The following is a 24,726-nucleotide window of genomic DNA, read 5'->3' as shown; positions in this document are numbered from 1 at the left end:
CCCACAACAGCAAAAATAAAGTCATTCATTTTGTTGGCTAATAATATTATTGAAGTTCTTTTTAGCTTTATCTGCTGTGGTGGAATGTAGGATTAAAGGGAGTTAACTTCTAATTGAATATTCTAAATATAATCACTTTGGACACGCTCTGTATTCAGTTGCCTAAATTGAATTTTGAAATGTTTAGTATGAATTACATGTTATTTTGAGTGCGACAGAGACTTGCAGTATCCAGGGAAGAAAAGCTCAACTGTTTTATTAGATAGTAATATGTTTGAACTTTAATTTTAGTTTTATCTGCTTGTGAATGAATGTAGAAATAAAGGGAGCTAACTTCCAATTGAATTTGTTTTTTTAAACAAAATACATGCAACTATCATGTGAAACAGACCTGAAGCTACTCAAATTTACTTCCAAAGAAGCTATTCAGCAAAACAAATATCCCAAGATGCGTATGTGTCCATGTTTAAGCAGAATCTCATGTAAAGACATGACCCCATGTGTTCGGGCTGTACAAGCTGATACCAGGATCCAGTCTGAGCCTCCAGCAGGAAACCAACATGCGGAAGCTGTAAGCCTGCCCCTTCCGATGGCCATATAAATCCTGGGCACTGGACCGTAATTCAACACTCCTGGGTCGGCTCTGTTTAGAAAGATCTTAGCAGAACCGCTTCCCACAAGTTATCAGAATGATTGTGTCGACACTTTTCCTCAGTTTGTTACTGACTTTCTTATCATGTGAGTGTTTGTTGTTCAAGTCTCTCTTTGTGACTGTCTCAATGTTAGTCTACGGCAGGAATGTAAAAGACTCAGCCATCATTTCACCAACATTAATGCTCATGGTTTATTTGTTTTCTTTTTAAAGGTGTCCAGTCGGAGGTTGTTTTGACCCAGCCAGAGGCAGAGACTGGCCGTCCCGCAGGCAGCCTGAAACTGACCTGTAAAACCAGCGGGTTCGATCTTAGCAGCTACGGCATGCACTGGGTCCGACAGGTTCCCGGACAGGGTCTGGAGTGGCTGCTGTACTACTATAGTTCATCCAGCAGTAACTATGCACCAGCGATTAAGGGTCGATTTACTGCGTCCAAAGACACTTCAAACAACATTTTCGCGTTGGACATGGGGAACCTGAAGATCGAAGACACCGCCATCTATTACTGTGCAAGAGACCACAGCGAGAGGAACCAGGGCTGGACCCGTTCAAAAACAGCTCGAGGGAACATTTTGTCAATTCCATCATAAACTGACGGTCAGTACGAGTTTGAAATGCAATTATACCAACTGCAATCTGAAGCAGACCTCAGGCTGCCTCTTACAAAACTATCAAAGAGGAAATGTACCATTTAAACTAGCAAACTGCTGACACAATGGGACAATGTTTTGGGCATGTCATATGTACTGCTCACACTTCCATCAATTAAATGCTCGGACAAAATGTTAGTTTTAATATATCTGACAACTCAGAAAATCACTGCTCATTGTTATGTCAACTATGGCATTAATTCTAAACATGATCAGAACTAAATGGCTCTGTCAAATGAAAATTGAGACCTGGAGTAAAGAACAGAGAATGAGTGTACTGGTCTACATCATTGTGATACTACAGTGGGTCACAGTGTTGTGCACAGCGACATCCTCATACAAAAACCACTGACAAGTGTTTATCTCAAATTGATGATTTCTACCATGGCAGGAGCGAGAAATAATGTGAGATGCAATTTAAACGCAATCCAGTAGTGCTAGTTTGTACAAATGTATAATTTTTTCTACCTTCTTCGTGTTGATTGTCAAGTTAAATACAGACCAAACCTGGAAAAGTATTCCAAGCTTTCAAAATACAATGAATCGTAAAAGCTGAAATAACACACTGAATCATTTTTAGAGGAGTCTGAATCACTGCTTTCTAGGAAGTGAAGAAATTCTCTGCATTTTACAGTTTACAGTCTGTCATAGTATTTGACACAAAGTGTCTCACAGTGATATAACTGGGTGACACTGCAATTATGACCAATACAAAAACCTATTCAGCCTCCATTGTTTGAAACTGGTCAGTGATTACTTCTACAAACCGTCTTAACTTGCAGTGCAGTATTAGTTCTGTGCGGTTTAATGCCAGTATCACTATTTAATTTGTAAAAGTGTTGGGTAATTATCGATACACCAGTTGGGGATTTTGAGAATCAGCTCATGTGTTACTCTGTGAAGTATAAAACAGTATTAAAATTTATCAAGAATGTTCAGAATTCACTAGCACAATTATGTGATGAAGATTTATCGTGACTTTATTTTGCCTGTGGTTCTGAAAATTTAAAATGATGGTAGATTTTTGATTTGTTTTATACAGAGCTAGTTATTGTGTGACCCAGTCCAGAGAATGTAACACTGTGACTATCTTGAATACTGGGGCCAAGGGACCATGGTGACAGTGACTTCAGGTAAGACCCTTGAACTTTCTTAGTGACTTTTTGAAAAACTTTCTATTCATGTGACTAATTTCTGAATTAAATGAAACTCAGATTCTGTGCTGAGTTTGGTTTGGTTCGGATTGATTTTTGTTCAGACTGATTACAGACTTCAGTTAAGGCTCAGCAAATAGTTACAATGGGGATGATGGAGATAGTTACTCGGTGTATCTCTTTTTTTGATCAGATGGGCATTCTGTGTGGCTGGGTTACTTGAAACACCTAATGTCTCTTAATCAGTCAGCTATAAATAATGTTTAATGTCAGTGACACCCTGACTGTGAGTTTTATTATCAACAACAAACGCTAAGAAATCAAAGATGTTTGAGACATTACTAAACATGATTAAAATATGCTAAAATATCATTATTAATTTCTTGAATATATGTTCTTACCCTGATTATATTTTCGCATTTATTTTGTTAATTAGTTGATGACAAGCAGGTTAGAAACTGTCATAAAATTTTCTTGCGGTGCTATATTGCATTCTGTTGATGAGATTCTGAGTTTGTTTTACTTGATTCTGTTGAATTGAGTTGATTGGATTTTGGCTTTGTTTTAGTTGGTTCGGTTTGAACTGTGTTGATTGGATTCTGACTTTGTTTATACTTGGTTTTGTTGAATTGTGTTGATTGGCTTTTGAAATTGTTTTATTTGATTCTGTTGAATTCAATTGTTTGGATTGTGATTATGTTTCATTCAAATCTGTTGTTTTGAGTTGATTGGATTCTGATTTTATTTTCCTTGATTCTGTTGAATTGAGTTGATTGGATCATATTCAGTTTGTGAAATTGATCAGCGTTTTCATGCTTTCTGTAATCGGTGTTTTCTCTCTGGTGAGGAGATTGACTCTCTGGATTACTTTTCATTACCAATATTTGTGAAGTTGTTTGGTTTTTCATGAATCATTTCTGCATTTGTTAAAATTATATGACACATTTTTCTCTGCTTGATTGAAAACATTGCATCCATTTGTAACGGTCTGAAAAACAACTTAAGGCAGAAACCCGGAAGTGTGAGAAATGAAAAAAAAACGAGTTTTTAATGCATTGACTTTTTAAAAAAAATCAGTTCTAATTGTAAACTAACTGAATTTTGTTTCGAGTAGCCTCATTCAAAATAAAATTTGGGACTAAAATCTGAAACTGCAGAATTGATCATATTATGTAATTGAAACTAACTTAAAATTATAATGTGGTAATATTTGTCCATTCAGTAATTTTGTTTTGACCATGAAGTGATTAATCAATATATGCCTTCAACCGCTCTACTGTGCGCTGCACAAGATTGTCATGATCAGGAAGGGTGTACAGGTTGGAAATAAATTGAACTGTTGCCAGAAACGTTACAGCTTTAAGTGTTAAGTCCCCTCACATACAAGGTTGCTGTTATGACTTGTTATTTCTCTTCAATTTAATCATTAGTTTGCTGGATTCTGAGCAGCTTTGTTAGACTTCAATTTGTTTTTTTTTGTGAGGTTACATCATGTTCTTGGTTCTGTTGAAAATGTTTGCAGAGCTAGTTCTGCTGCAAACACACCGTGTTGTTATCTGGTGATCATTGATCTGTTGAGGAGGGACTGTGCTTGGGTAACATTAAATTGTTATATTTGGGAAACTGTTTTTGGTTTCTACATTGTTTTTGCAATGTTAACACGGTTGGTGACAGTGAACCGCTCCAGGTTCCTCATTCAATGCAATCAGCATGCGAGGTGAAATTTCATAAAGCCTAATATTAAGTGAAAGGCAAATCGCAAAGGTTTTAGAAATGAAGGGAAAACAGATACCTTCGGGCGCCATTTTTACTTAAAAGTAATAATTAAGGATTAATCTAATCCATGCTTTACAATCCAAATTCAGAACCCCACTATCTAGTTCAATCACAAGGTCTGTCTTTAAACAGTTTACAAGTCATAGAGAAATATAAATAGAATTCCAAAAGCCTAATGTTCTAATAGTTCTTGCTCTTGAGCAAAAATGCCATGACTGTGTTATAATTGATCAAGAAACACCTTTCAATTCCGCTGTACACGACATACATATTTTTCTGGCTGGAAAAGATCATTGGCAAAGACCATTTGGAAATTCTGCTCAATTCTATGAAGAACAGGTCAGTTTCACTGCTTTGATCAGTTTCACACGTAACTTGAGTTAATTAATTGTTATGTCCCTGATTAAACTGGATTTACAGGATAAAATAAAACATTAACTGAATTATTTAATCTGCACAGTGCTTTAGGTGTTCCCAATCTGTGCATTTTAAATAAATAGTTACATTTTCCAACAAAATATCAACTGAGGAGTCATTATTTCGAAACAACTGCTGTAGTAAATTATGTGACCAAGGCCAAATTTCGAATTAATTAAAATAATCCACTCATGAACTCGCAGGGCAGCATGGTATCTCAGTGGTTGGCTCTGCTGCCTCACAGTGCCAGGGTCCCAAATTCGATCCCACCCTCAGGTGACTGCCTGTGTGGAGTTAGCACATTCTCCCTGTGTCTGTGTGGGTGTCCTTCGGGCGCTCTGGTTTCCTACCACAGTCCAAAAGATGTGCAGGTCAGGTGATTGGCTCTGCTAAATTGCACATAGTGTTCAGGGATGTGTAGGTTAGGGTGCATTAGTCAGGGGTAAATATACATTAGGGGGAATGGGTCTGGGTGGGCTACTTACTGTTCAGAGGGTCAGTGTGGAATTGTTGGGCCAAACGGCCTGTTTCTATACTGTAGGAGCCCTACTTTTAAAACCATGGGAGTGCTTGCTGCAAACGCAGAGAATTCATTTTACATCGATGTGTTCAGACGGATGCAGAGTTCACAAATTTGCAGAAGACATGAACTAGAGGATAACAGAGCACATTGTTTATTCAGACACTGAAAAGAGAGTAATATTTATTTTAATTAATATACTTGACCGATTTATTGCAATGTCGCGATCGGAAGGAATCTGCTCACATTAGTTAAGTGTGACAATCATTTAGATTAGATTTCCTGCAGTATGTATCGGGCCTTTTGGCCCAACAAGTCCATACCGACCCTCTGAAGAGTAACCCACCCAGACCCATTCCCCTACCCTATATTTACCTCTGACTAATGCACCTAACACTATGGACGATACAGCATGACCAGTTCACCTGACATGCACATCTTTGGATTGTGGGAGGAAACCCACACAGACACAGGGGAGATTGTGTAAACTCCACATAGGCAGTCACCCGAGGCTGGAACCGAGCCTGGGTACCTGGATCTGTGAGGCAGCTGTGCCCACATTTACTTAGACATCCGCTAAAGCGGGCAACTCCAGAAAGAAGCATGTTTTCAATTCATACCTTTTTAAACATTTTCATTCATTAAAAGCAGTTAACAAGAAAATGACCTTGCCCTAATTCCTTCCAGAGAAATGCTTTCCACACTGGAATGCAGTATTGACTTTATGCAGTGCATGCAAAATCTCCACAGTTCAAGGGACGTTTTAAGAATATGTAAAAACAATTTAGAGAATAATCCATTTCCTCAGGATCTGTGCTTTAATTGGCGATATTTCCCACCTCAATACTTTTGTTAAATACAATGACTTATTAAGTTTATTAACTCAGTGGTTATTTATGTTCATTGTGAACACATTCTTGTTCACATTAATCCTCTGGTTAGTTCCTCTGATGAATGTTCACTTACAGTGAATATATTTGACGTGAGGAGTTGAGCAATGTATCCTCTAGGATTAAGTCTGTTGTGCAGTTTGTTTAAGTGCTATCTCTGACTAACTTGTCAATGGTCCTGACCATTTGTAGATTGTCCAGTTCGGATACCTGAATCTCAGACAGTTCAATTTTATCTTGAGCTTCAAAACCACTTTTATCTGCCAGAAATACAATATTCGATTAGGTGCCTCAGAATTGAGAGCCCTGACTAAGTTGTTCCAATCAGAACGAACATTTCAGGAACAAAAGGCAGATAGCAAGAGTTTTGAAATTGGTTGTTGGCAACAAGAGATATTTGATTGAGCGAGGCAGAGGGAAATATGCTGTATATTTTCTTTGTGCCTCAGTTATGCAGGACATGTTTCGTGGCACAATGTAGAATCAGAATTTTTTTGCATCTTATTATTTGAAAACCTATTATCAGCTTTTATTGTCACTGGAAACGGTCATATTACACTTCAAAACATTTTAATCTTTTCCAAACTAAGTAGACCGTCTGGTGCAGCAACATTCACAGGGGAAAGAGGAAGGGAGTTCTAGGTTGGAATCCAGTGACAGTGAATTGATGGCAATGCAATTCCTAGATTTATTCCTCTGTAGTTCCCATAGAGTTTGAACAATTTGGAGCTGCTGTCAAAGCATTCTTGGATAAATGTTGAAATGTTACTTTCATTGTACAAACATTCTGGAACAATCCCTGGTTGTTGGAAGGTGATAATAACTAACATGGTTTATGTACTGTCAAAACATGTGGGCTGTGTTCTCCGTGATAGTGTCAAGCTCATTGTGTTCAGGTCTGTTGTGATGTTGTAGTAGAGTCCCTGATTCTGTGCCAGGTGGCCTGTGTTCACTTACAACCTGTTAGAGAGGTAAGTAACACAATCTCTTATCAGGTTACTTCAGTGCAAGAAAGCAGATTGACATGTCTGGGTGTTTGTTGGAATTCCACTCACAGAATCCAATTAAATCTATTCAATCGCTGTCCTGACTTGTGTCTCTTAGATATTAAACAGAAGTTTGGTGGTTAGCAGCTTTTTCCAGATCAATATTTGTTCACAAGCTTTTGGGCATCGCTAGATGGTGTTAATGGAGTAAGTGCTCAAAGAAATCCCAGCTTTTGACTTGCTGTTATGACAATATCATTTATAACTAATCCAGAATGAATCATTTTCGAAGCATATTTGATGAGATTATGCTTAGGCTGTTTTACTTTATATTAAACCAGTGCTGGAGCTGAATTTGATTGTTCAGTACGGTGGGAGTTCCGCTGAATCCAACACTTGCAGCAGATGGTGAAAGCTTTTCAGTTGGTCTTCAATTGCTATCTCAGACCATCCAGTACCTCTGCGAAGAATTCTTTTTCCAACAGGAGTCAAGCCAACATAATCACTGTTTATCTCAACAGGTGTGAGCTCTTGTGCCAAAAACATGAAAACAATTTGGTGAAGAACGGGGGGTGGGGGGTGGAGTGGGGTCTCTGGATGCGAAAGGTTAACCTTGCCTTCTCTCCACAGGAGCTGCTCGACCTGCTGAGTTTCTTCAGAAATTTCAGTCTTTATTTTGGTTTTCTAGCATTTAAAGTTTGTTGTTTCATTGAAAAAAGTTGTGTTCGATGAAGCACGTTCTTCAGAGAAAAGATGCATTTGAACAAATTGCGAATGTTCAGAGATATTAAATATCAGAGAATCATTGAATTGGAGCGCCCTGATCTCGAGCTGTCGTTTCACAAGAAACTATGATGAAGTAACAACACACTCCAGAGCGCAGTGGCTGCTGTAATTGGGTGGAAGTTATTTTGATCACTTAGATAGAGAATGTCAATGATCCCGTTCCAAATAATCAACAGAAGTTTTTTCTAAAGCATGTGTGAAACAATTAATTTGTTGAAATATTTTAATAAAAAGTGTTCACCGCCAGTGCTAGCTTAATGAATGACACAATGATAGGAAGGTCGGAGCAAGAGGAGGGCACTCAGCCCCTCGAGCTGTTCCACCACTTACTTAGATCATGGAGCATCTGTGAGCTAAATCCACAGGTCTCCCTTTGGCTAAAACTCTTCAACACCTTTTATTAGCAAGCAAAAACTATCCCAGATTTACTGATTCGACTGCCCGTAACAAAGGGAGACACCATTTCTGAAAGACATTCCTGTGAGTACTGTGACACAATGAGGCTGGAATTAATTGCTCATGAAAGTAAACTTTCAATCTCTGACAATTTCCAATTGAAACATCCCAATCATCATATTTCTTTAATTTAACACTGTATCTCCCTGGAATAAAGAAATATAATGTGTGATTGCCCTGCTAAAAATGAGGGAAGCTTCATTCTTATTATATAATTAAGAAATAGCTCTGTTCATTCAGTGAAAACACAGTCAAATCACACAAAAGGAAACCACGTCATCTTGTGGAGACACACAAGTGCCTCAAATAATTTTCAATTCTTCCAGTGGTTGTTTGAATCTCTGGACAGGTGTGGAAGTGTCAGACTTTTTATATCGCCTTGAGAAACCAGTTATCATCAGTCTATTTGAATTGCTGAAGTTTGTGTGGTATTAGCACATTCACAGCGCTGTTAGGAAGTGAGTCCCATGGCTGTGATTGAGGAAGAGGAAACGGGCAGGGAAATAGTTGAGAGTCAAGTTAAAGTCTAATTTGGAGGAGAGCTTTCAGGTGAAGCATTTACACGCATGTGCGCCCTTATCCTCAAGGATCACAGCTTTGGAACATGCTGCCGAAGGGACATGTCAGCATGCAAACTGGAAGCTGAAGAAGGCCCCTCGGCCCCTCTAGAAGGCTATTCCATTCATGGGATCATCATTAATCTTGCTGCTCACCAGTCTTCCCAACACACCGATAACATTGAACCTGATTGTTTACTGTTCAGCAAAAGAATGGTGAACCTTTGGAATTCTCCACCACAGAAATTGATTCAGGACAAAACATTAAATGATTTCAATAAGGAGATAGATTCTTTCAATCCTTAAAAAAATGCTCCGGATATGTGGGAGAAAGGCAAACAGGGTACAATATTGGTTGAAAGCCATGAAAACATTGAATGGGACATGGTTTGTAAGTTTGCACGTAACACCAACATTGGTGGTATAATTGGCAGTGAAAGTTATCCAAACGTACAATGAGATCTTGATTAGCTGGGCCAATGGGCTGAGGAGTGGCAGATTGAGTGTAATTTAAATGAATAGGATGTGTTGCTTTTTGAGAAGACAAATCAGGTCACAACTTACAGAGTTAATGGTAGGGCACTGGATAGTGATGTTGAACACAGGGCCCTGAGGGTCCAGATTCATAGAGTCTTACAGAGTTCATGGTAAGGCACTGGGTAGTGATGTTGAACACTGAGGACCCTGAGGGTCCAGACTCATAGATTCTTGAAAGCGTTGTCTCAAGTAGCTAGTGTGTTGAAGGTGTTTGGCACATGTACCTTCATTGGTCAGAGCACTGAGTGCAGGAGTTAGGGCTTCATGTTGTAATTGTCCAAAACATTGGAATGAACTGCCAGAGGAAGTGGTAAATGCAGAGATAGGTCCAACATTTAGAAGACATTTGAACAGCTCCAGGAACTGGATAGGTCGGGATGGATATGGGCCAAAGGTAGGCAAGTGGAATTAGTTTAATTTGGGAACTCTGGTCAGCATGAATGAGCTGGACCAAGGGAACTGTTTCTGTGCGGTACGACTTTATGACTCACTGACTTTATGGTGGAGTAGGCTCAAAGTTGGAAGGTGGTGAGCAAGTGAGGGGTAGATTAGGCATGTGGGAGAGTTTGGGCTGGTAGGCTGTGAGGTGTTGGCTGGCTGCTGGGTAAGCTTGCATGCACTCTGTCTGGCAAGGTGGCATCAAGGTAAATGGTAATGGTCACAGGATAATTTGGTCGAATTGTGCTTGGTAGGTGAGGGGTAGTTTGAGCTGAAGTGCAGGAGGTCTGTCTTTGTCAGGCTGGTTTATGGAGAGGTGAGCAGGATGCCAGGCTGGTTAGTGCAGAGGTGGGCAGTGTGCCAGGCTGGTTAGTGCAGAGGTGGGCAGTGTGCCAGGCTGGTTAGTGTAGAGGTGGGCAGTGTGCCAGGCTGGTTAGTGTAGAGGTGGGCAGGATGCCAGGCTGCTTAGTGCATAGGTGGGCAGTGTGCCAGGCTGGTTAGTGCATAGGTGGGCAGTGTGCCAGGCCGGTTAGTGCAGAGGTGGGCAGTGTGCCAGGCTGATTAGTGCAGAGGTGGGCAGTGTGCCAGGCTGGTTAGTGGAGAGGTGGGCAGATTGCCAGGCTGGTTAGTGGAGAGGTGGGCAGAGTGCCAGGCTGGTTAGTGCAGAGGTGGGCAGTGTGCCGGGCTGGTTAGTGTAGAGGTGGGCAGTGTGCCAGGCTGGTTAGTGTAGAGGTGGGCAGAGTGCCAGGCTGGTTAGTGTAGAGGTGGGCAGTGTGCCAGGCTGGTTAGTGCAGAGGTGGGCAGAGTGCCGGGCTGGTTAGTGTAGAGGTGGGTAGTGTGCCAGGCTGGTTAGTGTAGAAGTGGGCAGTGTGCCGGGCTGGTTAGTGCAGAGGTGGGCAGAGTGCCAGGCTGGTTAGTGTAGAGGTGGGCAGGATGCCAGGCTGGTTAGTGCAGAGGTGGGCAGAGTGCCAGGCTGGTTAGTGTAGAGGTGGGCAGGATGCCAGGCTGGTTAGTGCAGAGGTGGGCAGAGTGCCAGGCTGGTTAGTGTAGAGGTGGGCAGGATGCCAGGCTGGTTAGTGCAGAGGTGGGCAGAGTGCCGGGCTGGTTTATGGAGAGGTGAGCAGCATGCCAGGCAGGTTAGTGCAGAGATGGGCAGAGTGCCAGGATGTTTCGGGGGTGGAGGGTCACTGTAATGAAGTGACAGGGGGACGTGTTGTCAAAATGCAAAGCTCGGAGTCTGGCAAAATGGTGGGTGGTAAAGGACAGATGCGAAAGGAGCTGGGATGCAATGTGCACAGGTTGACTTGGGTAAGGTGAGAGGTCAGTGACCAAGGGCTGAGGTCATGTTTTGGGTAGTGGGCTTTTGTCAGAGGTTGTGAAAATGATGGTGCTAGGTCCAGTCAGGGCCAGATTCACCATGGGCCAGGTGCAGGGCGGCAGGAGTGTAAAGGAGTGAAAGGAATTGAGATCATATGTCTATCTGGAATATAGAACATTACAGTGCAGTACAGGCCCTTCAGCCCTCAATGTTGCGCTGACCTGTGGAACCAATCTGAAGCCTATCTATCCTACACGATTCCATTTACATCCATATGTTTATCCAATGACCTTTTAAATGCCCTTAAAGTTGGTGAGTGTACTATTGTTGCAGGCAGTGCGTTCCATGGCCCTACTACTCTCTGAGTAAAGAAACAACCTCTGACATCCGTCATCTATGTCCTCTCCTGCTAGCCATCACTATTCAAGGAAAAAGGCTTTCACTGTCCACCCTCTGTTTATCTTTTATGTCTCAATTAAGTAACCTCTCAACCTTCTTCTCTCAAATAAAAACAGCCTCAAGACCCTCATCCTTTCCTCATTAAACCTTCCCAACATACCAAGCAACATCCTGGTAAACCTCCTCTGAATCTTCCAAAGCTTCCATATTCTCCCCATAATGTGGTGACCAGAACAGTACACAATACTCCCAAGTGCAGCCACACCAGAGTTTTGTACAGCCGCAGCCTGACCTCGTGGTTCTGAAACTCATTCCCTCTATCGATGAAAGCCAACACAAAGTATGCCTTCTTAACAACTCTATCAAACTGGCTGGCAACTTTTAGGGATCTATGTACATGGACACCGAGATCTCTCTGCTCAGCTACACTACCAATATGGATTGCCTTGGATGTGTTTCGTGTGATAGGGGTTGTGTGTTCCGGGCATGAATGGGTGTATAGCAGGGTAGGGTTTGTCAATGTGAGTGGGAATTTAGGTCTAGACAGAATACGTGCAGTGGTTAGTCTGAAAGATGAGGTTTGGTGGTGAACTGTGTGTCAGTTTGATAGTTATTAAAGTTACAGATTACTTGTTCATTTCTCAAATCATATTTACGTAAATACTCAGCTGTAACACTCCAAAGTCTCTGAACCTTAATAGTCCTCCATTTTTCAGAGGCCTCCAGAATTCAGAGAATTGTAAATGAGATGTTTCCACTTCCAGACAATTGGCATGAGTTCAGCCGTGACAGCCATCCTCCCCGTCCCAGTGCTCAGCTCCTGCCTGTGCTGCTGCTGCAGTGACCTCCCTCCCAGAGAGAACATTCTGCCTTGCATTGATAAGTGAGGAAGGCTCACTGGACCTGATTTCCAAGTATGGGGATGGCAAACACGGGGGGACACAACTTTAAAGTGAGGGGAGATAGGTATAAGACAGATGTCAGAGGTAGTTTCTTTACTCATTGAGTAATAAGGGTATGGAATGCTTTGCCTGCAACGGTAGTAGATTCGCCAAGTTTAAGTACATTTAAGTCGTCATTGGGCTAACATATGGACGTACATGGGATAGTGTAGGTGAGATGGGCTTCAGATTAGTATGACAGGGCAGCGCAACATCGAGGGCCGAAGGGCCTGTACTGCGCTGTAATGTTCTATGATTCACTCCGACTTCTCTCCAGGGGTACTGCCAGCTGTTGGGTATTTCCAGCAGCACGGCACCTCGTGGAGCAGCACGCTGATTCCATGGTTAGTGCTGCTGCCTCACAGTGCTAGGGACTCGGGTTCCATTCCAGCCTCGGGTGACTGTCTGTGGAGTTGGCACTTTATCCCCATGTCTGTGTGCGTTTCCTCCCACACTCCAAAGATGTGCAAGTTGGGGGAATTGCAAATGTTGTGTTCAGTGATTGGGAGGTTAGGTGCATTAGTCAGGGTTAACTGTAGCATAATAGGATAGGGGAATGGGTCTGGATGCGTTACTTTTCAGAGGGTGGGTGTGGACTTGTTGGGCCAAATGGCCTGTTTGCACACACTGTAGAATTTCGATGAATCTGCATTTCCTTGGTTTGTATTTTGTGAAATGTCTCTGCTCTTCACAGCAATCCAGTAAAAGTGTCAGTTGGTGAGATCTTCAAACAGTTACTGGGGTGGGATCAGGATGTTCTTCGTCCTAAATTATATGGCAATGGTCAAGGTCGAGGGCATGTTTCTAAAGAGGGAACCAATGATCATGATCAGCAACTGGTAGGAAACAAAAATAAACCCCAGTTATGCTGTCGACTTCAGCGGGAGCATACTGGCAAACGTTTACAGCTGAGGATACATTTGAGTAACTGATAAGGTCAAATTAACAGAAACTAACATGCTCAATTGGTCATTCTATTGTAGAGACACCATCTCCCCCCACGCTTTATGGCCTGGTCTCCTCCTGTCAGGAGCACAACACCGGTTCTGTGATCTTTGGTTGTTTGGCGATGGACTATTCCCCTGACGTCACCAAGGTAACCTGGAAGAAAGGTGGGGAGCTCATCACGACTGGATTGAAGACTTACCCATCAGTGAGAAACAAGAAGGGAACCTACACCCTGAGCAGCCAGTTAACCCTGCCCGGGTCAGCGGTAGATTGCCCCAGCAAAATCTACTGTGAGGTTCAACACAGCGGGACACACAAGAGCAAAGTAATGCCATGTCCAGGTAAGTGTTGTGGGAACTGAGATAAACAGATCATCTGTGATTAACATGAAGAAGGCATTATTTATAACCGTTTTCACAGAATCACCTTATACAGCACAGGAAAAAGGCCCTTTGATCCATCCAATTCACGCCTATCAATAACAGCCACCTAACTATTCCAGTCTCATGTGCCAGCACACGATCCATTGCCTTGTGTGACTTGCCCTTGCAAGGATACTTCATACTTATAATGAGGGGCTCAGTCTCTACATGACTTATTGGTGCTGAGCTCCAGGCTAACACCACCCTCTGTTTGATTTTGTTTTCCCCTGAGATCCACTTGGAACCTCCTGGCCTTACCTTCACCCTGTGCCCCTGAGGCATTGATTTCTCCATCAAGGGGAAAGGTTTCATCCAGTTTACCCTGTCTATGCCTAAAATAATTCTAGATATCATGATAATCTTCTCCCTAATTCTCCTCTGCTCCAAGGAAAACCCCTGTCTATCTAAACTAGTTTCATAACTAAAACTCTCCAACCCAGACAAGATCCTGGCAAATCTCATCAATACTGCCTTCAGTGTAATCACATTCCTTCCATAACATGCACACAACGCTTCAGTATGGCCTAACCAGTGTTTTATTAAGTTCCAGTATCATCTCACCACTCTTCATTGTCAATGTCTAGGCTAATAAAAGCAAATATCCTCCCACCTTCTTAGCCTCTTTATCCAGACGACACAGTACTATAGGGGATCGGTGGGTACATGCACCAAAGATCCTCAGGCCTTTCCAGGGTTCCACCATTCAAAACGTCATACCTCACAGATTCTTCTGCCGAATTACATCACCTTACATTTATTCAGAATAATTTCCATTTGCAACTTTTCTCTTCACATACAACCAACCCTTTTATATCCTCCTGCAATCTAAAGCCATTATGCTCATGACTTACCAACATGACAGTTTTCATTTAATCTGTGAATTCACTGGTTAATCCTCCTAAATTTGAGTCTCAATCATTGGTATGTAAGAGAAATAGCACGGAAATCAACACTAATCTCTACAGAACACCAGGAGACATAGATTTCCAGTCACGCAGACACCCGATGACTATTATCCCCTGCTCCCACCACTCAGCCAGTTCTAGATCCAATCTGTCAAATTAACTCAGATCCCATTGGCTCTGATTATTGCTATCATTTGGACATCGAGTTATCTCTATGAAAACTACTATCAAATTGTTACACATGACTTCCTCTCAATAAAACCGTGCTGAAAATTGTTGATTTATCTTCCAAATGAAAACTAATTTCACTTCTCAATAGTTTCCTTACCACTGAGACTAGCTTGACAGATCTGTGTTTTCATTATTTATCCCTTCCTTCGTCCTGCATAACAGTGCAATGTTGGCTGATCTACACTCACTTGGCACAACTGCTGTGGTCAGACAGGAATTCTAAATTATTGTCAGCAACCCAACTATTTCATCCTTTGCATCGCTCAACCGCTTGGTATACTTTTCATCTGCCCTGGAAATATAACCACTTTTCATTCAGCAAGACAACACAGAACATCACGTCATGTGTCCTAATTTCTGAAAGTACATCATAACACCCCTCCATGATTTCTGTCCCCACACTGTCCCTCTTACTAGTGAACACTGACACAACACATTCGTTTTGACCACAACCAAATCCTCCAGCTCCACTCCAATAATAACACTTAATGGGCATTACTGTTTCCCGAATAATTCTTTTATTATGAATGAGTCTGTAACTTTTAAAAATATTTTCCTTTATTTTGACTGCTATTATTTTCTCATGGTCCCTTTTGCTCTTCTAATTCCTTTGTCTTTCAAACTCCCCCTTGCACGTTCTGTACTCCATATTAGTTTCTATTGTTTTGAGATTTCAGTATAGACCGGAAGCCTCCCTTGTTTCTCTTTATCTCCCCCTCCATGCCCTTTGGTGTCCAGAGCCCGCTGCATTCTTGGTACCACGCAGTGGCTTCCTGGGAAATGTCCTCCCTGTGATTTTCCTATCTCTTTCTTAAATGTGTCACACTGCTCTGACTCAGATTTACCAATAAGTGTCAGCTTCCAGTCCACTCTGGTTAAGTCATTACCTGATCTTACTAAAATTGCCCTTCCCCTTTTCAGAACTTTGGGCCAATTTCTATTCCTTTGCAGTACAATCTGAAATCCAACTGATTTACGATCACTGTCTGCAAAGTGCTCCACCATTGATGTTTTACCCACTGGGTCGACTTCATTCCCTAAAGTTAAGTTCAGGTTCACACCTCTCTTGCAAGGTCTGGATTAAAATTCTCTGTATTAAACACATACTTTGTTCAAATATTCTCCTGGGGGCATTTTCAGAATTGTGCTCCCTGTAAATTTTTGACAAAATGAATATCCAAGCCTATGCTGAGGAAGTTAAAAACCTCTTTTCTCATTCCCCTATTTAATTTCCATGTCTCTGAAATTTGCCCATGTATTTGCACTTGGTCTTTTGGACCAATAGTAAGGTCTATCATGCTCTCCCAGTAGTTATGTTTGCTGTGTTTTGGTTTTGAAGTACTGTCCATTTGCCTTTGTTCAAGGAGGTATCCATGATTTCATTTCTCTTTACAGCCTAAAATACTCTTGTCAGAATTGCGACAGAAGCAACATTCTGTACCGCACACCCCCTGCCCCCATCATTTTCTATCTTTCCCTGTCTCGCCTGAAGGCACTAAATCCTGGAATATTGAATAGCCACTCCTGCCCAGCTCTCAATATGTCTCCGTGACAGCAACGGCATCATATCTTCATTTATGCCAGTAATTCGTCTGCCTTGTTCATCAGACTCTGTCATTAAAACGAATACCATCCAACGTTGCTATCTCCCTTCTGATGTTACCGGCCTATAGTTTCTCTGCCTCCTTGACTCCCTTGCTGTGTCCTCTAACTTCAGCCTTTCACATTGTCCTGCTGATCTTTCTGTGTGGATCCCAGCTTCTCCAGCACTCTGCACAATTATGATTCCTGTGTCCATTAACCACAAGAAACCTTGATATATGAGAACTGATTGTATTTGTTATGAAATTCGTCAGATAATGTATGCGATGTGTTTCCTAAAGGTCCAGATATTCTCCAACCAACTCTTCTCCTAACTGTGAGCTCCAGTGAAGAAATCGCAAGCAGCAAGTTTGCAACCGTCGTCTGTTCAATCATCGAGTTCCATCCGAAGTCAATCTCCGTGAGTTGGTTGAAAAATGGCCGACGCTTGGATTCTGGCTTCTTCACGTCTCCCGTGTGTGAGGCGAACGGGAACTTCTCGGTGACGAGTCGGCTGATGGTCCCTTATGGTGAATGGTACAACAGTGCGGTCTATACCTGCCAGGTCACTCATGGAGAGAACACACAAAGTAAAAACATCACCGCACTCCAGGGTAAGAGACACAGACTGAGACAGCTACAAATCATTCTGAACTCTGATGTGACTCAAACACACAAATTTATCAGGCGTAGTAAACAGCACGGTACAGCTTCTCGTTTCCCAACATGCCACGTTTCTCATTTCAGTTTGAGTGTTACATTAGCATTGCTCATAATTCAACCTTTTGGCAAGTCAGAAAAGCATGTTTCCTCTCTGTTGAAGATAGATATATAGACAGTGAGCTTTGTTAAATAGTTTGTTGCCTGACCATGCTGGGAGAGGCATTCAGAGTGCTGAATCCTTGCCTGGTAGCCGCTTCAAAGATAGGTTTGGGGTGGAGGGGGGATATTGGAGAGATATCTGATTGAAACATAGAAAATACTGAGAGACTGAGGTCGAGTGAATGTGGAATAGATGCTTTGACTGTTAGGCGAGACTAGGACCCAAGGGCACAGTCTCAGGGTCAAAGGGGCACCGTTTAGAACTGAGGTGGGGAGGAATTTCTTCAGCCAGAGGGTAATGAGTCTGTGGAACATGTTGCTGCAGAGGGCTGTGGAGGCCAGGCCATTGTGTGTATTCAAGCCAGAGATAGATCGGCTCTTGTTTAGTACGGGGAGAAGGCAGGAGAATGGCTTTAGCCCGAAACGTCGATTTTCCTGCTCGTCGGATGCTGCCTGACCTGCTGTGCTTTTCCAGCATCATTCTGATCTAAACTCTGGATTGGCCGAACAGCCTTATTCTGAACCTCTATCAAATTGACGTGGTTAACATATGCAGAAACCCTAACTTGAAAATAAATCAAAATGCGTTCAATGCTTCATTCCCTGCTCAGGAATGACCTGTTGGTTGGACATTGTACGACATCGATTTTTATCTGGTACTGAGCTCTTTAACTTCATTTATGGGATCAGACCACAGACCAAGTGGCTATCACATTTGATGAACTGGGATAAATGTGATCTCACTGAGCTGCTTTAAGATGCTCTCTGTAATTAGTGGATGAGGCAGGAGAATAAATTCTGGTGGGAATGCTATAATAGGGATATAGGGATGAATGAACTAGGAACTCGAGACAGGCTGATTTAGCCTGGTTTGGGGTGATGATGTTTCGCGTGTTACAAAGCCAGTGCTCTTTAGGAATAATTACACAGGGTATGTTATAGGTAATCACAAATGTTTCACAGATCAAAATACATCAACAATAGTAAGCAACGTTTCAGCAATAGTTGGAGTTGCCATTTTGAAGGTGGGGTCTTCACCCTGTGAAGGAGTAATCTGAAGATTGGCTGTTTGTATCAGAAAGGGGCATTTTTCATTGACTTTGATTTTTGTTTCATAGAAGATACCGAGTGCCACCCTAACACCGTTAAAATCCTCCCACCGCCAGTAGAACAAGTCTTACTGGAGGCGACGGTGACGTTAACCTGCGTTGTGTCCAATCTTCCTTCTGGAGTCAATGTGACCTGGAAACAAGAAAAGAAGCCTCTGAAATCAGAGATTGCTGACCAGCCTGGACAGAATCCCGACAGCGTGATCAGCAAATTAGACATTTCTACTGAAGCCTGGCTGAGTGGTGTTACTTTTGAATGTGTGGTGTACCATCAGAATCTACCGACTCCGCTGAGAGACTCCATCCACAAGGAGAAAGGTGAGCGGTGAGATTAAAGCACAAAGGATCCCATGTGTAATCCGGATCCAGTTCCATCAATGACAGGCTTTGATTGGAAATGAACCAACACCGTTAGGAGCATTAATGATGCATCTGAAGGCAGGATAGCTAAGTAGCTGCTTAAGGAAAAGATGGACCAAAGGATATTGTATTCTGATTAAGTCAGATAAGGTGGGAAGAAGCCTGGGTTGTGACGTCACCATCAGCAATGACAAATGGACAGAATGTCCTCGTTGTGGGCTGGAAACATGGAGACAACTTTCACATTAAACTTTCTTTTTTTTACTGAACAGAATGTGTACCATTCTGCTCCTTTACAAAAACGAAAGTGAATAAATCCCAAATTAAACATGGCGTATTTTAATATTTAGCGAAATTGTGATATTGGTTCAGGATTTTTTTGGTTGATTTATATTTGTCTCAAATATTCTGCAGTGATCAATCCGCTGGAGCCATCAGTGTCGGTCCTCCTGCCACCAACAGAAGAAATCTCCGCTCAGAGGTTTCTCTCCCTCACCTGTTTAGTGAGAGGTTTCTCCCCCCGAGAGATCTTCGTCAAGTGGACAAACAATGACAAGCCAGTGAATCCCAGTAACTACAAGAACACCGAGGTGATAGCGGAGAGTGACAACACCTCCTTCTTCATCTACAGCCTGTTATCCATTACAGCGGAGGAGTGGGCCAGCGGTGCTTCTTACTCCTGTGTGGTGGGACATGAAGCGATTCCATTGAAGATCATCAACAGAACAGTCGATAAATCCAGCGGTAAACCGAGTTTTGTAAACATTTCACTTGCACTGATGGACACTGTTAATTCATGTCAATAAAAATCTCAAAGTTGCATTTAATAATTCAACAGAAGTAATGAAGTGTTTTTTTTTCCTCCAGTTGTGAGTTAAATACTGAATTAGTTGTTTCCCACTCTGACTTACATTCCATCTGTGTAGTTAAAGTAGATTATTAACAGGTCTAGGACGAGTGTCTTGTGCAGTTAATGTTCTCTGCTCAGATACACCCTGGGTCAGAGATAGAGTAAAGCTCACTCATTGCAGGATTCCGCCAAGGACGTTATCCATCCGAAATCCCTCTGTGACAAAATCTGACAATGTCCATTTTATGTCAAGGGTACGGCATGAGTTTTGAACTTGGTGTTTTTGATTCCCCCGATTGGACATTCTTACAAAATTCATGTCAGTTTTAAACTGCCAAATTGCATCAATTGGAAATGTAACTTTAAGACACTTTAAAATTAAATTTGATTGGAACATACCAATCATAAAGAATGCAGAACAGTTTGAATGTAACCTTTGTTTCTGGGGAACTGCCAGGGATCTTGCGCCAGTGCATGAGTTGACAGAGTGTATCTTCACTTTCACACCAAAGAGAATGAACAGATAAGTTGTTGTGGAGCAGAGGGGAGGGGAACGATGAATGGTCTGTCCTCTTGCTCCCTGTGCAGAGTTTTCATGGTAGATGTCCTCTGTAATGTAACCCAGTTGCTAACAGGGACAGTCAGCTTCTTGCTTACTGTCCAAAGATTTAACATTTCCATGCAAAACAATACCTTTGAAGCATGTTAGACACGCTTGGCTCTGTTAACAAATGATTAACATTGATTCCCATAATCGAAAACTGGTGTTTCCATCGTCCCAGTTTGAATTCCATAGTTTCGTCTCAGTTTTCTGGAACACATGGGATCAATTCTGGTATTCGAATACCTGATATCATTTTGTTTCACATACAGAACACAAGTAGACATTTTCTAATAAACATATTCAGAAATGTTATCTCTGGGGCAGTGGGGATTTGAACTCACGCCTTTTCTCTCAGAGACAGAAGTTCTATCACTGCAACAGAAGAGTTGCTCATAAAACGCTTATCTCTGCACAACGATGGGAAATGTTTCCTGTTACACCAAGGTCAAATCTAATTATGGGCAATGCATTAAAATTAGAACAATAAATTAGAATAATAAAAATTGCAGTCTGGTATAAGAACAGATGCAGAGAGATGATCGCAAATACACTCGTAATGACACATATACGGGCTCTCACCTAAAGACACATATTTATGTGCACACTCAAATGAGCATATAGATAAGATGTCACACACGCATACTCGCACAGAGCCACACATGCAAGTGGCACTTGAACACTCACCTAAGCTCATACAAAAACTCACATACACCGAAAGAAAATCATTTGCACAAATGAACAGGAGTACTCACACATAACCATGAGAAACATCGACACACGGTAACACACAAATGGGCATGAATACATATCCATTCATACAGCACAATGCGTACAGACATACACACATGAACACACAGGTACAAATTCCGAAAAATGTCCTCCCATATGTCAACTCACACAGGCACGTAAGTGCACAGAGATAAACATTAATATCATTATTTTCCCATTTTCAGAATCACAAACATACGATGACAGAGGCAGCTGAATTAGTTAATTTTAAACCACATTGATCAGCATGTATACAATATCACACGCACACACAAATTCAGAGTCTCACATGCAGACACACAAGTGCATAGATGAACAAATAGAGGGGCGTTTAGTAAATAAGGATAATGGGCACAAGGATCAGCAAGCATTCACAAACAATAGCACAAACAAGCTTATCAGGAGATGGTTTGGGAAAGATTGCCACACAAGCAAACATCATCATCTGAATATAAACATCCATCAAAACATAACATTGCATGCTAACATTTATTAAGCATAAACATGAAAATAACCCAGTGTAGGTAGGATCTGAAACAGGCACAGAAGCACACATTTTAGACAGCACTAATGAAAAGTGAACACTCACAAAGACATTACAAGAGAAGCATAGGCAGCAACGAAGTGGCATATTAGCATGATGATGCTTACACACTGGGAAAAGACCAAACTTTAGGTGCACAAACACATGAGCACACCAGCAGTAAAGGAACAGGAATATGTTTATTCATGCACAGACTCCAACATGGGCTAGAGTGAAGTAAGAGACTCTTATAACCACATCCACAAACATTAAAGGGAAACCAAACACACCAAGCAGTAGATCAAATAAATTAAGGGACACACGTACAAAAACTTATTCCTAAATATACAGATCCTACAAACTAAAATATGAAGCAATGTCCTGACTGTGATGTCACTTATTAAATTAGATTAGATTACATTACAGTGTGGAAACAGGCCCTTCGGCCCAACAAGTCCACACCAACCCGCCGAAGCGCAACCCACCCATACCCCTACATTTACCCTTTACCTAACACTATGGGCAATTTAGTATGGCCAATTCACCCGACCTGCACATCTTGGGACTGTGGGAGGAAACCGGAGCACCCACAGGAAACCTGCGCAGACACGGGGAGAACGTGCAAACTCCACACAGTGAGGCGGGAATTGAACCCGGGTCTCTGGCACTGTAAGGTAGAAGTGCTAACCACTGCGCCACCGTGCCACCCCAAATCATACAAGAAGAAAATTATATTCATGATTTGCCAAGCAATTGGTCTCCAATACAAAAAGATGCGAATCACATTTGAACTTTTATTCAGTGATGGCCACAATTTTCAACTAAAGTGCTGTCACAGCCTATATTTAAAATATAATGATATAATTAAAATCATCATTCGTAATAAGCATTCCTCAAATAATAATATCCTTAAATAATAGATGAAAAGAAAAATAATTTAAAACGTTCTGACATGGACAATGAAGAAAGAACATGTGCAGTTAGTATTTGTAATTTCTTGCTGAGAGTCAATAATGCACTAATAGATACAGATAAGAGTCACACTTGAGAAATACCTGACTGCTTTATGAAGATGTAATGGTCTCCAATTACATGACTTGGATGCAGATAGATCGATCTGGATCAATAAACAATCTAAATGCGTTCTCTCGGCTTTATATTCATAGATTCAATAGATCGCACTTGGATTGAAGACTATGAGGATGATAACAGCAACATCTGGACAACTGCTTCCACGTTCATCACCTTGTTCTTCCTGAGTATTTTCTACAGCGCTGCCGTCACTCTGGTGAAGGTGAGAATAATCACATCTTTCTCACGCCAAGCAGCCCAATATGTTTTGTGAAATCTCTAAGTGTGCCATTGAAAAAAACATTATATCTGAAAGTCCCTGATCATAAATATCTGCGTCATTGCTTTCTCTCTCTTTTCCAGGTTAAGTGAATGAGTTGTGGACCCCTTTGATTTTCCTGATCTGCTTATCAAGGTCTATGAATTCCCAATCTCCAATCTGTCCTGTTGCTGACTCTAACAGTGAGATTACTTCAGTTTATCAGCGTGTAACTGAGACAATTATTGATGGACTTTCCTTTTTACTTTGATATCTTTGAGATGGTTGTGGTTGGAAGAGTTTGTAGCTTCCCAGTTGTTTGAAGCCCGTTTGTTTTGTTTTTATTTGTTCCTTACTCAGAATGGTTGCCTACCCTTTCTGATGAGCCTTTGTATTCCCTTTCTTGTGACTGTTACTGATGTACAGAAAATTCCCAGCTCACAGCGCATGTGTTCTCGTCTCAATGTGGCATCCAGCCATTATATTCACTTCTGTTAGCTTTTACATCAACCTTTTGGATAAAAATGCTTTCTGAAATGTTTAATAAATCTCGAATGAATATGCACTAACCTTGAGTTTGCTTAATTCTTTCTTCAAGGCCAGTCAGTAATAATACACTTTCCCACATGCTACTCCTTTCCCAGCCAAATACTTTCACTTGTTCTGTTTGATTGTATTTTATCCAACCATTTAGTTTTATGTTGCGCTACCATGCAGCCCACTAATGTAAATACATCTTTCTCACGATATGCCTGATGGAACACTCCAGAGGCAGAATGATTAGAGAACATTTCCGCTCATGCACCAAGGGTCACGGCCTCGGGTCACCTAATGATAATGTTATAGGCTCCACCAGAAGCCGAAAAAAGGCAGACAACGGAGTTTGAAAGTTTACTCTACACTGTCTAAACTAAAAGTACTCCCAATGTCAGGGCAGCCTGGGTTAGTAATGCAGAAATCACCACCTAAAGCGCCCAACGAAACATTCATCAGCCAAAAATGTCAACGTTCAGTCAGGTATTCAGACACAACACGTGCACAATCCAAGGGCGGATTCTCAGAACTGGAGTTTTTCTCACACATAAATCTCAGGGAGCACAATTCCTGGGATCTACTTGAAACAGCACACCTGTCAAATCCCAGGGAATGAGACTGAGATCTGTCTGATACAGGGATATTACTGAACAGCAACCCTCAAAAATAATAAATCAGAGGGCGCTGTGATCAGGCAAGGCACAGCTCATGAGTACCTGAAATATTCAGCCATTGAGATCTAATGACGCAAGATGGAATTGAGAACCAATCATAGCAACTGGTCACAGAGTCTGGAAACAATCAGCAGAGGAGAACAGTCCCAATTTCTCAGAGTTGGTGAGGTGTATCATCCCGGGAATAGTGTTGTGAATCAGTCACGCACCCAATCTCATAACTTTGCATTTTTTTCAAAAACGTGGCCCCGTTTGAAACTAGATGCAACATTCCAGATGAGACAAGAGACTGTTTTATTTCAGTTTAACATAATTGCTTTGTGTTTGTTCTCTACAGCGTAGGGTGATGAAGTAGGGTTTATTTGCCGTTCTCTCCACGTGTCATGGTACATTCCCTGATTTGTGCACATACACACGAGGGATCCTCTGCTCCTGCACCCCTTTGGGTTTACCCCCTTACTATTATATGTTCCCCTGAGTTCATCGCAAAACAAAGAAGCACGTCACACCTCCCTGAGACTGAGATCTATCTGACACACCGATATTAATGAATAACAATCCTCAACAATTATAAATCACAGATTGATT

The 24,726-nt window shown here is 41.7% G+C and overlaps 1 long non-coding RNA gene and 1 pseudogene across 2 annotated transcripts in view; both read left to right on the top strand.

The window, feature by feature from the left end:
• Positions 1-24,726, top strand: part of LOC148135220 (uncharacterized) — a 580,459-nt gene that overhangs the window by 262,194 nt on the left and 293,539 nt on the right. The window lies entirely within an intron of this gene.
• On the top strand, positions 637-23,499 carry LOC148135225 (Ig heavy chain C region, membrane-bound form-like; annotated as a pseudogene). The gene is made up of 9 exons (XR_015755575.1): positions 637-738; positions 866-1,174; positions 2,367-2,435; positions 13,461-13,766; positions 16,867-17,178; positions 18,505-18,813; positions 19,270-19,599; positions 22,767-22,894; positions 23,035-23,499. The product of XR_015755575.1 is annotated as an Ig heavy chain C region, membrane-bound form-like (transcript).

Source organism: Chiloscyllium plagiosum, unplaced genomic scaffold (assembly GCF_037043375.1).
Source record: "Chiloscyllium plagiosum isolate Xiang-an unplaced genomic scaffold, Cpla_swu_hap1 HiC_scaffold_51, whole genome shotgun sequence".
In the NCBI taxonomy this organism is placed as follows: domain Eukaryota; kingdom Metazoa; phylum Chordata; class Chondrichthyes; order Orectolobiformes; family Hemiscylliidae; genus Chiloscyllium; species Chiloscyllium plagiosum.
This window is presented reverse-complemented; position numbering and strand designations above follow the sequence as displayed.